At 49.2% G+C, this 8,242-nt stretch overlaps 1 protein-coding gene across 1 annotated transcript in view; it reads right to left on the reverse strand.

The window, feature by feature from the left end:
* LOC146798487 (calpain-1 catalytic subunit-like) overlaps positions 1-6,729 on the reverse strand; it is a 224,882-nt gene extending 218,153 nt beyond the window's left edge. The window contains exon 1 of the mRNA XM_085625759.1: positions 6,592-6,729. The gene's annotated coding sequence lies outside the window, so the exon portion shown is untranslated. The remainder of the gene's footprint in view (positions 1-6,591) is intronic.
* Positions 6,730-8,242: the final 1,513 nt, after the last annotated feature.

An 8,242-nucleotide genomic window follows, 5' to 3' on the forward strand; every position in this document is an offset into this window, starting at 1 on the left:
TGGCGTCTCAGGAGTGAGGACATGCGGAAAAAGCTGTCTAGCTCCATTGAGCGCTACTTCGAGCTCAACGTCAGATCGACGAGCTCCTCGGTCGCCCTGTGGGAGGCTTTCAAGGCGGTGCTACGGGGGAAGGCCCTTTCGGCCATCGCCGGCAGCCGTAAGGAACGAGTGGCGCAGGTCGCCTCGGTTGAGGCGGACCTAAGAGCACTTGAAGAGGCCGCTTGTGAGGATACGGAGCCGGGTGTGCAACATCGGCTGCGCCTTAAAACCGCAGAGTATAGAGAGCTGGTCACGCACGCTGCCCAGACTGCCATTCAGCACAAGGTGGGCAGGATATATGACCAGGGAGACAAGGCAGGCAAACTTATCGCCTGGCTGGAAAAAAAACAGCGGGCCACGACAGTGGTGCCGGAGGTCAGGACGCCGTCGGGAGACACGGTAACGGAGCCCAGAGAGATTGTTGCGGAATTCGCAAAGCACTTCCGGCGGGTATACAGCAGGGGGTCGGACCGCCCGGAGGAGGACTGACGACTTGCTGGCAGATATTCGCATACCCTGCTTGTCGGAGGCCGACCGTGATGCCCTGAAGGACCACCTCGCCGCGACCGAATTGGAGCGTGCGATCGTGGACCTTCGCCCGGGGAAAGCTCTAGGCCCCAATGGTCTGCCTATCGAGCTCTACAAGTTGAAGCCTGACGTCCTTGGTGTGCATCTCCTCCGTATGTTCGAGGAAAGCGCAGCGGTGGGGTGACTGCCACGCGATCAGCGCCTGGCCACTATAGTGGCCATACCAAAAGAAGGGAAACCAAGAGATGCCTGCTCCTCGTATAGGCCGATCTCTCTGCTGAACGCAGAGCCGAAAATACTGGCTAAGACTCTTGCTAACAGGCTCCACTCAGTCCTCCCCACGCTGGTCCATCCGGACCAATCCGGCTTCATGCCCCATCGTAACACGACGCTAAACATCCGCCGCCTGCACGGTGTATTGGGGAGTTGCCACACGATTCAGGAAGACGCGGTGGTGGTGTCGCTTGACGCCACCATGGCATTCGACACCCTTGAATGGTCCTACATGATGGCAGTACTCCGCAAAATGGGCTTTGGCCCGCGCTTCATGGCTTGGGTCCGCCTCCTGTATTCGGAGCCCTTGGCCCAGGTGGTGGTCAACGGCAAGGTGTCTGAGGCGTTTGGTCTGGAGAGGGGCACCAGACAGGGATGCCCGCTCTCCCCTCTCCTGTTTGCGCTCTCTTGAGCCGCTGGCGTCGTGGATCCCGCAGGACAGCTGCCTCACAGGGCTGCGGTGGACAGACAGTTGGGAGGACAAAATATCGCTTTATGCGGAAGATATCCTCCTTTACCTATCCCAACCCCTTAGATCTATACTGGCGGCGATGGATACCTTTGTCAGTTTTGGGAAGAACTCGGGGTTCTGCAGCAACTGGGCTAAATCCGTCCTCTATGTCCTCCATGGCGGCCCTCCCAGGCTTCCTGACAGCTGTCCGCTTGCTGTGGCGGAGGAAGGCTTTAGATACCTCGGAGTGTTTGTCACACTGGATAAGAATCTTCGGTTTGAAAAGAATCTTTTGCCGCCGCTGCAACGGCTCCAGCGTGACTCAACCTCGTGGCAGCGGCTGCCGTTGTCACTGCTGGGCCGTGCGGCCCTCTTTAAAATGATGGCACTCCCTAGATTTCTATATGCTCTCCAAAACCATTCAGATTTAGTGCCTGCCTCCTACTTTGCGGCAGTGGAGGCGGCGCAGCGGACCCTCCTGTGGTCGGGCGCACCTAGAATAGCGCTGCGAAAACTCACGCTGGGGGTGGTACGACGGGGGGATAGCCCTCCCGGATATCCGCAAGTACTATTAGGCCGCTCACCTCTCGGCGATCAATCAAGGGACGTACTGTGACGGGAATGACCCAGGTTACGGGATGGATAGATGGTTGCTCCCGGGGGGGGGAATTATGAGGTCGCGCTGTACTCCAGACCGGGCAGGCTTCACCTCACGGGGCCGACGAAGAACTCGGTGCAAATATGGCACGTCGCGCACCGTACATTGAGCTGGTCCAACACATTGACCCTGGCCACGCCCCTGTGGGCATCGGAGAGATTGGGTAGCCTGCGACACACAAAAGGGTTCCGTAGCTGGGATCTTATCGGGATCTCCCAGGTGGGGGACGTTTGGGGGCCGGAGGGGGTCAGATCCTTTGCTTACCTCCAGGGGACTTATGACATGGCGCTTACGGAATATTTTAGATACCTACAGGTCCGACACTCCCTCCAAGCTAACATCCCCCCGGGGACTTGGCCCCCGCGGGCCTCCCCACTTGAGGACAGGTTGCTGGATGGGCACATGCCGGAGCATGCCATTTCGCTCACATACAAAATACTGATCAACAACCCCCCTGATCCCCTCGACTCCCTGAAAGAGAAGTGGGTGGCAGATGGACTTGAGATTGACGACGAGGAGTGGGTCACCGCTCTGGCGTCTCCAAGGGAGGTGGCGATATCGGCTAGACTCCGACTGGTGCAGCTTAAAATATTGCACAGAGTATATGTTTCTTGCACCAGGCTACAGGCGATGGGGGGGGGGGGGATAAAGGTTGGGGGGGAGGGACTGTGCCGGCGGGGGTGTGGGGAGAGTGGCTCCTTCTTCCATATCTTGTGGGAATGCCCAGGGGTGCAGCGGTACTGGAGGCGAGTTGTGTCCTGCATGAGTGAGGTGTGGGAGACTGACCTTCGCACAGAGGCTAAGAGGTGTCTGCTTAACATTTGGGAACCCACGGACTTGTCCCAACGAGGGAGACTTTGGGTCACGCTTGGGCAAATGGTCGCAAAAAGAAACATAGCTCGTCTGTGGGGTGCATCGACTCTGCCGAAACTGGTGGACTGGCAAAAAGATATGGACTGGTGTATGCTGCAGGAGAAGTCGGTATATACGGCACGAGGGTGCCCCAGAAAGTGGGGGGAGGTGTGGTCGCTCTGGAACACCTACAGAGGGGACATAGTTGAGCCTCCGCAGGCTCGCCTGTCCGGCCTGGAGATCGCGGATGGAACCTAGGCTGTTGTCCGAACTCAAGTATATAAGTCTAGTCTTGCTGCTGTCTCTGTATGTTGCCGGTGCTGTGGCGCCCCTGATGTTAGGGTGAAACGATCTGTCTTGTGTGACCTTGTTATGTTTTTAAAAAACAATAAAAAGATTTTCAAAAAAAAATAAGTCACTACTATGTAGGCTGCATGGTATTTAAAATTGGGCCATGTGGAAATATAATATTAACATGTTACAGTGACTAGAACCCAAAAGCTATTTTCACTGTGGTAGGTCTAGCTGTTCTGTGTAGAAAACCAGAGTACTGATTAAGATATGAATTGTGTCTCTCAGAAAGGAATTATTCAGAAAAAAAAAATCACTATTTTCAATAATTATTAAAAATCCAATTCAATAGTTATGTGAGAGTTACTAAAAACAAGTAACTTTTAGAAAGTTACAGTTTTCCTACCTGAACTGTCAGAAGGATAACTACCATAAGCCCCTACCAGCTCCCATCCACTGAATAAATGTGAACTGCCTCCGAGGAGCAAACATTAGGCTGACCTGAATGGGCAGAGATGACTCCGCTGAACTCCCAAGGAATATGCAGGGTGGGGCTGTGGGCATCCTTTTTGATACCATAGTGACAAATCTTGCTTGACAGGTCTGCTTTGTTTACATGCAACCCTTGGGACATACTTGAAAGAGAAGAAAACAGGATAACAAAGCCAGTTCTAGTGGTTCCACTGTCCACTTTCTGAAGGACTCTGTTTTTGTCCTACAAAACTCCTGTCTCTCGATTTAAATATGACTATTGGGGAACACTTGAAAGGGGAGACAACAGGATGGCAAGACATTTCTTGTGGATCCAGTGTCTGGTAGCTGAAGGACTCTGCTTTTGTCCCTACCAGACTTCTGGGCTTATTGTGGGTCCAGTGGCTGCCTCAAACTGAATTTTAGTGTTAGATAAAGGAGAACATTAAGAATGCGATCGTACACTCCCCCCACACACACCCAGCCCTCAGAGGCCAACTTTACTGTGGCTGATCAGTTTTGCCATCTGGAAAAAGGATAGGTTTACCCAGAGGAACTTTTACCCCATTGGTTAGGGCATGCCCATGAGTCATTCTGACCCACTGGCTAGGCATAAACAAGGCACTTCTAGGCACCCACTTCTTAGAACTGTAGAGGCTCAGAAGAGGACTGGGCCTGCTTTCAGTGACTTGGGAGGAGCCCTAAAGGACTGGACCTGCTCCCTCTTGACCCAGGACAAAAAAAATTGTACTTCAAGGGTCATAAGACTGGCCTTCTGTTCAAGCTACAGGGATACAACAAGAACAAGAGGCATTTCCCTGGAAGTACCGAGCTGACCAGTGGCAACTGGACCTGGATTTGACCCAGCCATTGGCATTTACGTGACACCCTGTGAGTCTCCAAATGCCATTCCAGGGGGGAGGGGGCTTTAGAAGTATACGATCGTGGTGGATTGGGACTTAAAGAACTAAGTAAGAAGGTAAAATCTTTGACCACAATGAACATGTTTGGTATATCGACCCACACTCCATCATGATCAACCTTCATTTGCTCCTAGGTCACGGTCTACTGAGACAATTACCCATCACTGGCTCTTTGTACTGTTTGGCTCTATTTCTACTGAAAAGTTAAGAAATCCATATCTCGTTACCCATATTGGAGTTTTGTCTTTTTGTTTATTACATTTTACTATATTCTTCTAATTTCGTTTGGGATTTTTATTGTTTTGCATTTTGACTTTATTACTGTTTTGGCACAGCATAAATACTTTACACATTGCCCCATGTTAAGCCTAACGGCTCTGTGCCATAGCTATCAGGTGGTTGAGAACAAGTTAATTTAGTGATTTTAAGCTTTCACCCTAACAAAGGTTCTAATTATTATTTCAAGTGGTCAGTCGCCTGCCCAAAATAATCCAATTTCTAAAAAGCTCACCTTTCTGCATGGTATATCTTTACGCAGCCCCCTACTATAGACTAGATATTCATCAGAGCTGTCTTCTGCAGAGTGTACCCCCCCCCCCCCCCCAACCCAGTTATGTGTGCAGTGTACTGGCCCAGCCAGAACAGCTGGAAATGCAGCCAAGGCTCCTCAGATCACATGTCAGGCGCAAATTGCTCACATGATCCTGATCTGTGCTTTACAGGCTGGTGCTTGTAGTTTTTTTGCTTTCACTGAACTAATTCTGGACTACAAGCCCATGAATACAAGGAAAATCATCGGACTGGATACTCTTCTCACATTTGAACCTGGAACTTCTTGAGAGCGATGACCACCCTGTCCTCAATGTCTTCATCTGTAGGATATTAGTTCCGGAGTAGCGTGCTGCTCGCCGAAAAAGCACTTAGATGCCTCATCAGGGGTAGTAAGCGATATATAAATGAATACCATACCATACCACACCATGTTTTGTAGAGTACATTACACCCTGGTGCTACTACTGCAGGTTTTGCATCCCTTCAATAAGATCAGGGCCACTAGAATTAAGTGATTCTGCATCCAAGTTTTTTTTCCAAAGTTATAGATTTGTCAAATAGTCCATTATTTGCTACATATTGTGCAAATTTTTACAAAAAAAAAAATAGTTTCTACCTTAAATGGCTTAAAAAGTTACTAAAAACATTGCGACGTGTTTGCGTGTAATGGAAGGCCCTTCACAAAAGTTAACTGGTCATCTTTCAGTTGCTTTTTACTGTATTTGGTTGTTAAACTAGTACTACTGAAGAGAAATATTTGCCCAGACAGTATTATCAGGTGAAATAATTACAAAGTAATGAAGTCATGCTATCAAAATGACTCATTATGTGGCATAATTTGACTTTTCTTGCCGCAAACTTTAATCAACCCTGCCGTATAATTAGGTGCTGCCCTGCCACATAATTCCAGTGGCTCTGAATAAGTTGCGTGCATCACTCTGTAACTTTTATCACTTTCTGTACTCTTATACTCGCCCCCATCTGCGACGTATATATCAGTACACCTTCCGCAGAGCCTCCTATCTGCAGGACATAATACACGCATATTTTAGTAGTAAACAAGCCCCAGCTACCTCTAACGAAGACACCTCGAAGGCCTACAGCTGTGCGTGCACACCCTAGATTACCTTATGCAGGATGTCTTGAGAGAGTTTCATACAGCGCATTTTCGTCATGCATTTCTGCTTGTTATAAATGATTTGCATTGTTTAGCAACGAATATGAAAAGTGTAGGGGTGATTTTATCGGCAGCAGGGAGAGGTTGGGCGGAGTAACGGTTTTAAAGTGTTAACGGAAGACGAGCCTGTCGGAAACATCCCACACAACACGGCAGCGGTCCCCGAGACATTCGACCGAGAGCTGAAAGGGACTAAATTCCTCTTTTAATTGCAGGACATTTACTCTTGTCCCACATAATGCGGGATATAGACCCGTCCCCCCTCCATCAAACCACACACACAGCCCAGGCTCATTTTTGGACATGTGCCTACCCACTTTGCAGGCGTGTGTATCCCCGCTTCGTCTCTACGAGACAACGGGGATCACACACTCACCTCGGCCCCTCTGAAGGCTCCTGTCCTCAGGCGGTTCCTGTCAGCTGGCACTGCGGCTCTCCCCGCACTCAAGTTCCTGCTGCAGCTGCACTCCAGGGCTCGCCCACTCCTCCTCAATCCGTGTTCCTCCCCTGGACCAGCCCGGATTTCATCCTCTGCGTGCCAAGGCCAGCCCTATGCCCCACCTCTTCAGCTCCGACCCTGCCCTCCTCGGATTGTTACAGACCCGCCCCAGGTCAGGCCCGGCATACGTATGCAGCAGTCCTCACCGCGCCTCCCCAAGGTGCGGCAAACCCTTAGCAGACACACCCTCGCCTCCAAACACGCGCCCCACCCCTCTTCGTGACCAGCCAGACAGTCTCCACCTCCTCCAGAGCCCCGCCCGAGCTGTCTGAAGCCTTGTTCTCGGTACGTCTAGGACGTACCTCTCGCCGCCTCTTCTCCAGGCGCAGACACATGATTCAAATTAACTTTATTGACATGATACGTTATGTAAAGTTAGTACACGACACGAAACTAACAAAGGCAGATCAGGACGGCTGGAACATTGTTACTGCTCTTTCTTGATACAGTACAGTGGGGTCAAACAGTGCTTTAAATGGGAAAAAATAAGTGCAGGTACTCATTAAAATGAGCTAGAGGTGTGGCAGGTGGGCGGAGCTAAGGGCGGGGCTATGGGCAAGACATAATTATAGATAATGACTTATGCAAGTTGCAGTACATATTAAACAACGAGACATGTGTTTATGAAAACAAAACAGGTTACCTCATTACACAAAATGAAAGCCAAACAGGATATATATATATATATATATATATATATATATATATATATATATATATATATATATATATATATATATATATCCACGATCCTTCCTGCTGCCATCAGAAGAAGGCACGCCTTCGAGGATTGAAGGTAAATGACATTCTTTATTTTCTCGGGTGTCCCTCGACCCTACAACTGAAGAGAAAGGCTGCTTTGGTAGCTGAAACCTTTCTCAATCTGGCCAGCGCCATACACATGTGAGCTTAAATAACCCTTCCCCCACTGTTAGACATGGTAAACATACAAATGAGGCGTTCCGTAGTGTTTCAGACACATGAAGTGAATAATTCACAACTTGGCACTCAAATAGTGTGGCTATTTAGATGAAAAATCGCCAAAAACATCATTAGGCAAACAGCAAAATTATAAAATACATTTGACTGCGTGGGACGTAATCAGTCCACATTACCAGTGAATATGAAAGAGCACATGAAAGACCAAATTGCCTGCCAAAGGGTTGGGCATATACTATTAAAAACACAAAAATGTGTATGAAAGGACTCATAAGATGGAGCTGACCCCTTCAGTGAATGTAACCTCAAAAAACATGTGTTAAAACATATAGTAAAAACATGCTGCTGATATATAATTAGACCAATTAAGAGGAGACAGTATTTCATTTGGGATAAAATCTGAAAATAAGTCTTATCAATGGTGGACGGACCCAATGTAGTGTGGTACGATCACTGTGAGACAGTGTTTGGGAACCCACTAGGTAGGTTAAAAGACCCCTCACACACCAACCTGGTTGGTGTCATGCTTCTTCATTGGGGTCCCAACCGGGTGGCCGAATGCCCCCCGGTTGTGCTGCGACGCCTGGCT

The sequence above is a fragment of the Triturus cristatus genome, chromosome 9 (genome assembly GCF_964204655.1).
Source record: "Triturus cristatus chromosome 9, aTriCri1.1, whole genome shotgun sequence".
Classification (NCBI taxonomy): Eukaryota; Metazoa; Chordata; class Amphibia; order Caudata; family Salamandridae; genus Triturus; species Triturus cristatus.